This window comes from Phoenix dactylifera, chromosome 6 (assembly GCF_051530095.1).
Source record: "Phoenix dactylifera cultivar Ajwa chromosome 6, Ajwa_hap1_PhDact_Kaust_v1.1, whole genome shotgun sequence".
Classification (NCBI taxonomy): domain Eukaryota; kingdom Viridiplantae; phylum Streptophyta; class Magnoliopsida; order Arecales; family Arecaceae; genus Phoenix; species Phoenix dactylifera.
In genome coordinates, this window is record NC_143195.1 from 13865261 (window position 1) to 13874491 (window position 9231).

At 44.1% G+C, this 9231-nt stretch overlaps 1 pseudogene; it reads left to right on the plus strand.

The window, feature by feature from the left end:
• Nucleotides 1-8414: 8414 nt before the first annotated feature.
• LOC120106696 (small nucleolar RNA R71) lies at nucleotides 8415-8512 on the plus strand (annotated as a pseudogene).
• The last annotated feature ends 719 nt before the right edge of the window (nucleotides 8513-9231 follow it).

The window sequence follows — 9231 nt, forward strand, 5'->3', positions numbered from 1 at the left end:
GTCGGCGAAGGGATCTTTGGAGTGGCCCTTCAGGACCTGGAGTTGTCGGTGGAGATCGTCCACCCGCCGGTCCAGGGAGCGCGACCGATGGGTGGGAGACAAGGAGCACCGAGAGGGGGACCGACTGGAGCGCGGGTTCCTTGAGGACTGGGGGGTCTGGGAACGCGCCCGGGCCCGCCTCTCGTACCCCGCGCAGCTCCGATGGGAAGGTCCCGGCAGAATGGACCGTGCTCGAGAATCTTCCTCGCGCCGGCGCTCCTCCCCATGGGAGAGGAAGGAGCGCGGGTTGAGGAGGACAGGTGAGCGCTCAGGGAGCAGCGGCTCCTGGGCCCGCTGCGGCGCCCGAGACATCACACCCTGCAGGTTCTGCACTGCCTCCGCGAGGGTGCGAACCTGCTGGGCTAACTGGTCGAACTGAGCGGCTTCGACCATCTGAATGGGGGGTGGAACGGTGGAGTGTTGCTGAGAATGTGTTGGAGACGCAGCGGCCTCCCGGCCGGAGGCGCGAGAGGCCCCGCGACTGGAGGCATTAGAAGCTCCACGACCACCTCGCCGTGCCATTACGATCGCTCTGAGATTCGGTCCCTTCCTCTAGCGCCAACTGTTGCTGGTGGTCCAAACCGAGAACGATTGGCACAGCGGTGTGAACGGGATTCCGTCTGAGTTGCCTTGGTTGGTGTTGATTGCGCTCCACCTTCCACCGGGAAACCTGCAAGCAAGCCTCGCACCACCACTGGGGTAGTGGGGGCCCTCCGACGATCAAGTCAGAGGAGATTGGAGAAGAAGGAGAGATAATAGTAGCAAGTAGGAGAATGCTCTGGGAGTTCTTGCTTACCTCCCCCCTTCTCCCCCCAGCCGCATATATACCAGGCTGGGGGGTCCTTCTGGGGGGTTGGTCATCGTGTGGCACGATGGAGTTGCCACTGACATGGCCGTTACAGGGCGTCGTGGGGCAGCGCTGGGTACGGCCATGACAGGGCATAGTGGAGCTCCGCTTTGTACGGCTGTTACAGGAGATCGTGGAGCAGCGCCGGATACGACCGTTGCAGGGAGTAGTGGAGCAGAGGGTCGCGGCGTGCTTCAGAGGAACAGCCTGTCGTTGTCGAGAGATTGCCGACTCGGGGTCGGATTGCTGGATCAAGGGGCAGCCGACTCGGGGTCGGGCTGCGAAGCCGAAGATATCAGACTCGGGGTCGGGTTACTGAATCAAGGGGCAGCCGACTCGGGGTCGGGCTGCGAAGCCGAAGATATCCGACTCGGGGTCGGGTTACTGGATCAAGGGGCAACCGACTCGGGGTCGGGCTGCGAAGCCGAAGATATCCGACTCGGGGTCGGGTTACTGGATCATGGGGCAGCTGTAGTCTTCTTGGGCGCGCGTGCCGGTCACGTGGGGCATGGTGGCTGAGTTCCCCCGTAACACTTATGTTTGCCCTAAAATCACTAGACAGCTCCTAACTGGTTTGAAGAGGGCACCTAAGCCTCCAATCCGGTCTAATGAACTGAGTTGACCAGGTAAGCTCCCAGGTAAGTGGGGGGGTCACGATGCGTTGCAAAGGTCCCACTTAAAAACCACTTGCCTCGAACAGATGAACTGTCTCCCTTGGGACAAAGCTTGCCTAGACATCAACTGAGCCACAGAGCGAAATTGGTGCAACTTTCGGTGATCTTCGTCCTATTGAGCTCGAATGTCCCTAGGGGACCAACGTCTAATTGATTTTAATTAAAATGATAGCTATGTGAAAATTGATTCACCTAATTTGGGCAAGAATCTGGTGATGAAATCCAGTTCTTATCTTGTTGGGGTGATTGCTCTTACTATGTGCGGATTAATTGGTGTATGTGTGTCAGGCATACATTCACACTTTTACTGAAATTAAAATCAAACAATCACCATAATATTTCAAGCAAACTGAGAATCAATTTAAATAAGAAAGGTTTAGAGGTTACCAAAGGAAATTTTCTCAGCAAAAATATTTTACTTTTAAAGCAAACCTCTACAGCATTCTTTTTCCAGTAGTTCCCTTTTGATCGTCTCAAATTTTCTCTTCGATTCCTGATCAAATAAAAATCAAAAATTAGTAAAAGAGAGAAAGGAGATAAGAAAAATAACAAAAATAGAAAATATTTTTATTTAATTTTAAATATATATTTTTTTGAAAGTTTTTTTTTATGAAAAGAAAAACAACTATGCTAACAATCCCCGGCAACGGCGCCAAAAATTGATAGTCAACTTTAAAGACCACGCAATAGCACGTATCTGGTAGGATAGTGATTACGGATATCGATCCACAGGAATTGGGGTACAGTTATTTTTCTTAAAAATAAAAATATTTAAAAGGAAGAGTTTGTGAAGAAAATTAAACTAAGCAATTTAATGAAAATGCGATTAAAATGATATCAGTTTGGAAAAAACCTAGGGCAAGGAATTTACCACTAACATCGGAACAAGGGTTATTTATATTTTATTTCGTTCTTGGATTAACATGCAAATTGGCTACAAGCCTAATAAGCATTTAAATAAAAATCCACAAAAGTAATTTGGGCATAATCCATCTTCAGTTGGCATGAAATGTCTACCCTAATCTAAGGTGGCAGCACATTGCATCTTCCCTAAGTATGGACTATCTTATATTTACTTAGTGATCATGAAGAACAGTTGTACGAACATCATACTTAAAATCATAGAAATTAAATATGATTCAAAAGAAGATATCCATTGAAAATAATAAATTCATACAACCCCAAGAATATAAAATAAAGTATAAAATCCTTAGCCCTTTGTTAGGGCTGCATCCAGCCCTAGTGAGGAGATCAGCCTTCCATAGAGAATTGAACAGCCGTAGCAGTGGAGAAGACTTCCATCGCGACCAGCTCTTCTTTCTTTCTTCCTCTGGCGACTTCCATTGAAGAACTCCCTCTCAGCACTTCATTTTTTTCTATATGAGAAATCATTCCCAAAATATCCAAAACTCTTCTCTCCCTTCTTTGTTTCTTTCTTCCCGTGGGATTTGGCCTGTGAAGAGACGTGGAACCGAACCCCCCGAAGTGCCTTCCCCTGTTTCAAGCTTGGGCCTTTTATAGGCTGCAGTCTCTATCTCTTCCCTTTTTCCGAGTGGAGGATAAGGATGAGGCTCGATCTGATGCTGGATTGGCACTGGGAACAACTGGATTCAGCTGGGAGTGGTTCCGAATCCGTGAAGCTCGGGATGCACTTGGGAGGATGCTTGATCTACTCCGTGGTTGAAGCAGGGGAGGCTGTTTCTCCTTGCGAACGGTGGTCTGCTGAGAACGGCTGGCCGAACGGCATGAAGGGGAGATGAACTCGATCACAGGTGATTCGGAAGATTTACTGGCGTGATCCGGAGAGGAGGTTGAGAGGATAAACTTGGGAAAATGGTTGAGATCTGTTCGTGGACGTGATCCGGAGGAGGTTGGCTTGCTTCAGCTGGGAAGGAGTGGTTGTGGACGACGGAATGGCTGGGATTCTGGCGGAAGAAGATGGGATCCGAACGGGAGAAAATATGGGAATGATCCGGGTGAAGATGAGGATCCGTGATCCGGAGGAGGTTGATCCGGAACAGGGGATACGGAAGAAACTGAGGGAGACTACGGACGGCTGGGAGTTTGGTGATGGAGCTAATCCGCGAGGGAAATCTGGGAAGATGATCCACGGGATTCGGCAGCTCGGGCGTTGGATAAAAATCAGGGAGTGAAGTTCGGATGGTTATGAAGATGAACTCCTTGATTTATTTTGCTGAGGGAAGATCTGGAAGCCGGTGGATCATGCGGAGGATTTGGTTCTGTTTCTTAACAGAGCCCTGTTTGCTGGAACTAGGTGCTTGGGACTCATCCGAAAGGGAAGAAGCTGGGAATCCGGTAGGAGGTTGGGATGCACGGGATGGCGTTCGAAGAAGAAATCTCGGAGGACGTTGGGTTCGGTTGAAATGGAATGTGGGATGAAGAGAAGTTGAGAGAGAGACGTTGGGAAGATGAATTCGTGATGAAGATACGATGGGGAGGCGTTGGAACGTGGAGGATGCTCTGTTTTGAAGAAGAGGATAAAGATGCAAGCTGGGATGTTGATCCATGGGATATTCGGTCGCGGGAGAAGATCTGTGATCCGGAGAATGGGGAGAGGATGACGCTAAGATGGAGAGTGAGAAGCTGCTCTGTTACGAAGCATGGGAAGCTGGCGTTCGGGGGAGGAAAGAGAATACGGGCATGTGAACTTGGGATGGCTACATATTGAGAAAGAAATTTTGGGGAGTTTGGACACGTGGAAAGACCTATTTTTGATGGGTGAATGTGTGAAGAAATTGGAAGTGAATGGCTAAGATGTGATGCTGAAAAGTTAGGATGAATGGATGAATCTGAGAGGATCTAAGTCGCGAGGTGCATGTGAGTTGGGTTTAGGAATTATCCCAAATGAGTTTGACTCGACCTGCATAGATTAAATTCGACCTGCATAGATTGGATTCGATCAATAAAATCAGTCAAACTCGAGTTATTTTTAATAATGCAATGATGAAGGGGAACACATTTTCTTATATTAAATTTAAAATATGTGCAAAAAAAATAATGATAAGTGCTGTGTAAGATAGTTAAATATATACATTATTTAGCACTTATCAACATGTCCTACAGAACTCGTGGGCATCCTTAAATAGTGTAGGCCAATAAAAACCACATTGCAACACCTTAGCTGCCGTTTTCTTAGATGCAAAGTGTCCTCTGCAAGCACTGGCATGACAAAAAGAGAGTACACTTTGTATCTCATGATCCGGAATGCATCTTCTAAAGATTTGATCATCACAATACTTGAACAAATAGGGGGCATCATAATAGTAACTCCTTACTTCACGCAAGAAATTATTCTTATCATTCGATCCCTAATGCTCCGGCATCCGGTTCGTGACAAGAAAGTTTACAATATCAGCATACCATGGCATAGTAGAAAGTTCAAACAATTGCTCTTCAGGGAACGAGTCCTTAATGGGCAACTATGGCACCAAATCATGAACAACTAGCCGTGATAAATGGTCAGCAACCACATTCTCTACTTCCTTTTTATCTTTGATAGTGATGTCAAATTCTTGGAGTACAAGTATCCATCGTATTAAGTGTGGTTTGGCCTCTTTCTTATCCAGTAAATATTTTAGCGCCGCATGATCCGTAAAGATAACAATAGGAGCACCAAGGATATAAGAGCGAAATTTGTCTAATGCAAATACTACGGCAAGCAATTCTTTCTCGGTGGTGGTGTAATTCATTTGAGCATCATTTAAGGTTTTGTTTGCATAGTAGATGACATATGGCTTATTATCCTTGCGTTGTCCTAGGACAGCTCCTATCGCATAGTCACTAGCATCGCACATGATCTCAAAAGGTAATGACCAATCAGGTAGTCGCACGATGGGTGCAGTGCTAAGCATAGACTTCAACTTTTCGAATGCCTCTTGACAGGTTTCAGGCCAATTGAACGGTGTATCAAGGGATAGGAGGTTACATAATGGTCGAGCTATGACATTAAAGTCCTTGATGAACCTCCTATAAAATCCTGTGTGACCCAAAAATGATCTAACATCTCTAACCGTCTTGGGTGCAGGTAACTTGGCGATTAAGTCAATTTTAGCTCTATCAACTTCCATGCCCTTCGATGAAACAATATGTCCTAGGACAATTCCCTTTGGCACCATGAAGTGGCATTTCTCCCAATTCAGTATCAGTTTCTTTTCTATACACCGAGCTAAGACAGCTTGTAAATATAATAAACAATCATCAAAAGAATCACCAAAAATAGAAAAATCATCCATAAACACTTCTAAAAATTTCTCGTTCATGTCTTCAAAAATACTGAGCATGCATCTTTAAAATGTTGCAGGTGCATTACACAACCCGAATGGCATCCGACGGAAAGCAAATGTGCCAAAAGGACAAGTGAAGGTAGTCTTCTCTTGATCTTCTGGTAAAATCTCGATTTGGTAGTACCCGGAATAGCCATCGAGAAAACAATAGAATTTGTGTCCTGCAACTCTTTCCAAAACTTGGTCTAGGAAGGGTAGGGAAAAGTGATCCTTCCTAGTGACCAAATTCAATTTTCGGTAGTCAACACACATGCGCCAACTCGTCGGAACACGAGTTGGAACTAGTTCACCCTGCTCATTTTCGACTACCGTCAGACCCGACTTCTTAGGAACGACTTGAGTAGGACTTACCCATTTACTGTCGGAAATTGGGTAAATAATACCCACATCAAGCAACTTGAGGACTTCTGCTTTAACCACATCTCTCATCGTAGGATTCAACCTACGTTGCATTTGCCTTGTGGTTTTAGCATTGTCCTCCAAATATATCCGGTGCGTGCAAATTAAAGGGCTAATCCCCTTCAAGTCGGCAATAGACCACCCTAAAGCTCCCTTATGATTCTTTAGAACACCAAGTAATTTTCTTTCTTGGGCATGATCCAGATCAGATGAGATGATTATAGGAAATGTATCCTCGGGTCCAAGAAAGGCATACTTGAGTTCCTTCGGTAAAGGTTTCAACTCGAGCTTAGGTGTTTATTCATGGGATGGTACTATCTTTGCTTTTCGAGGTGGCAACTGTTCAAATTCCTCTATTCGCGGTCTCCACCCATTGACCATCATAACATCCGAATTATCTAAATCAGGTGGGACCACATCATTAGCAGTTGCTTCAGAACACCAATCTATCAAACCATTGTCGGCCGATTCAGTAAATGTTTCTTTTAACAGATATTCTTCCGCAATGGTTTCAACCCATTCAACTTCCTTACTTTCTTCATGATCACTGGATTGTTTGCCTATACTAAAAACGTTCAGTTCCAAGGTCATATTGCCAAAAGAAAGCTTCATGACACCATTCCTATAATTGATCAATGCATTAGAAGTTGCAAGGAATGGACGTCCTAAGATGACCGAAATCTGAGATGGTGAATTGGAAGCCGGATGTGTGTCCAGTACGATAAAGTCAACAAAAAAATAGAACTTATCTACTTGGACCAACACATCTTCGATAATCCCTCTAGGGACCTTCACTGACCTATCAGCTAATTGTAAGGTCACAGTTGTTGGCTTCAACTCACCCAAACCGAGTTGCTCATATACCATATATGGCAACAAGTTCACACTCGCTCCTAAATCTAGCAATGCTCGCTCAATCCTAAGATTGCCAATGATGCACGAGATAGTTGGGCAACCTGGATCCTTATATTTAGGAAGAATGTTATGCTGTAAAATTGCACTCACATTTTCAGCCAAAAATGCCTTCTTCTTGACATTTAATCGACGCTTGACAGTGCACAAATCCTTCAAAAATTTTGCATAGGAAGGCACTTGTTTGATTGCATCAAGAAGAGGTACATTAATTTTTACTTGCTTAAAAAGCTCAAGAATTTCAGAGTTTGGTTCAAGCTTTTGCAAGGGCTTTAATCTTTGTGGAAATGGTGCTGGAAAAGGATATTTAATTTTTTCAGGAGATGTTGGTGCTTCAGTTTCTTCGTTATCCTTTTCTTTTGTCTTGGGAGGGTCAGAATCAGGTATGACTTGAGTTTGTTCTGGGACTGGTCGGTCAATAACCTTTCCACTTCGCAAAATTATTATACTCTTCGCTTGTTCTTTATGCGAAGTTGAAGATGATGCATTACTACCGCCATAGACTTGAGGATTAGGTTGTGGTTGAGCTAGTAGCTTACCTTTCTCTTGAGCACTTAAAGCAGTGGTCAGCGTTGTCAGTTGATTTCTTAATTCATCATTGATTGCTTGACCTTGCATGAAAGATTGCAAAGTTTCTTCAAGACTGGATTTTTGAGGGGGTGCATGTGCGTAATGAGGTTGCGGAGGTGGAGGAGTTGGGTTATATACTTGTTGAGGTGGGTCATTCCTCCACCTGAAATTTGGATGGTTCTTCCATCCAGGGTTGTAAGTACCCGAAAAAGGATTATTGAAAGATTTTTGATAGGTATTCATAACATTGGCCTGATCATGCAAGACTTCTTTGAATGCGGGTATTGTGGGGCAATCAGTGGTGAGATGGCCAGGCATCTCACAAATCCTACAACACTCGCTGTTATGTTCTACGGTCTTGACGGGTTCAATCCTTCTAAGTTCAATTTCCTCTACCTTCCTAGTAAGGGCTGCCATTTTAGCCTGAATATCATCCTGAGTACTAAGGTTGTAAAGGTCCCCGTGTCCAATGCTAGTAGGCTTAGGTAAAGGTTTATTCACTCATCCCCTGTATCCCATAATTGTGCAGTCTCTGCGAGAGAATCTAAATAGTCCCATGCCTCATCGGGTTGCTTTTCCAAAAATAGACCATTGCACATAGTCTCTATAAATTGTTTTAACTGTGGAGACAACCCTTCGTAAAAAAAACTAATGGTTCTCCATGTTTCAAACCCATGATGAGGACAAGAGAGAAGCAAATCTTTAAATCTCTCCCAGCATTCATAAAATGTTTCATGGTCTTTTTGTTGGAAATTACTAATGTGCCTTTTCAAAAAGTTAGTCCTTTGTGCGGGAAAGAATTTTTTCAGAAATTCTCTTTGCATATCATGCCATGTTCCTAGCGATCTAGGTCTTAAGGAGTTCAGCCATGTTTTGGCTTTATCCTTTAAGGAAAAAGGAAACAAGGTCAATTTAAGGACGTCTTCCGATACATTTGGCACTCTAAATGTGATGCTAATTTCCTCAAAATCCTTAAGATGAAGATAAGGGTTCTCAGATTCCATCCCATGATACTTGGGCAGCAATTGAATTACTCCTGGTTTGATTTCAAAGTGTTCTACATTTTCAGGAATAATCATGCATGAAGGTTGACTAGTCCTAGTGGGATGTAAGTATTGTCGAAGTGTCATAACTGGGGGTCTACCTTCATCACCATGGTGACTTCCTACATCATCAGGAAAATTTGCCATCTCACAAGGTGTGAGATACTGCGAAGGAATTTCAAGGATCTGTCCTAAGGGATGATCTAAAGTTGTACGACTTAATCGACCGGTGTCGTCCCTATTCCAACCTAGCATACAAAATTTAATTAAATTTTTTTTTATGTTTTTTTTAATAAATATAAATATAAGTACCAACTAAAGATACCCCAAAACGACATCCTAAAACAAAAATCTCTTCACAATCAAACATGCAACTAAACATTACACCTCAATTTCTAATTTTTTTTTTAAATTTCTAGACAGCTCCTAACTGATTTGAAGAG